Raw genomic sequence first — 937 nt, forward strand, 5'->3', positions numbered from 1 at the left:
CACCCGCGGGCAGGTTGTCCAAATCTGGTTTGGGATATCTGTCTGCGAGGAGGTTGACGAGCGTCCCGAAGGACGGGTGCAGGTGGGCAAGACCAGGTTGATCGACGATGTCGTTCGGCAGCGAGCAGGTGAGTGAGTCGACTGGATACTCCGTTTTCAAATAGGCGAGACAGTCTTCGTAGAGGCGATAGTGTGGATCTGACTTGTGGACAACGACCTCCATCGTGCCGGGGCTGTCGGCGATTCCCGTCCATGACAGATCCACACGGCCTGAGGGATCTGTACAGAACTTCGTGGATTCACGTAGATCTCAGAAAACGGTAGAAGGGTACTACGAGAAAATCCGACGCACCACACAGGTACATCCACTCTCCTCGGAAGGACTGCCCGCGAATGATTAGCATGGATCCTCTCAGGGAGCAGCGGTTCTAGGGCACACGCCTCTGTATTAATCCGCCTTCCCGCAGAACTGGGAAATAGTCTGCGCAGAGCACATGCTTAAAGGACGCATCAGCAACATGAATGAATATTGTGAGAGACATAGAGCTTACCATGTTGACTTGACAATGAGAACCGACTGGTAGTGGACGAACACGTTCAAGAGAAGGGGTGGTCAAGATGGAAAAGAGTGCGAGACAGACCTCAAAGCGTCGCTATCAAGCTGACGGATACACGGGAGGTATTTGCTATTGATACGTGCGGCAGTAATCTCGTATTCCATGCAAGTGCCAAGATGTCCAACTTGCTTCGCACTAGCCGGCACGGCGGCCGAGCGTAGAGCCCACGCTCTGCCCATGTGGCAGGAGCAACTCGCCATGCATCAATCTGTAAATCTATTGCCGTGCTTGCTCAGCGACATCGTCGGGCTGGAGAACACCGTGAGCCAAACGTGACTGCTTGAGCTGTGTATGATGGGAGGAGGAAGAGATGTGTCGGT

Source organism: Trametes versicolor (assembly GCF_000271585.1).
Source record: "Trametes versicolor FP-101664 SS1 unplaced genomic scaffold TRAVEscaffold_8, whole genome shotgun sequence".
In the NCBI taxonomy this organism is placed as follows: domain Eukaryota; kingdom Fungi; phylum Basidiomycota; class Agaricomycetes; order Polyporales; family Polyporaceae; genus Trametes; species Trametes versicolor.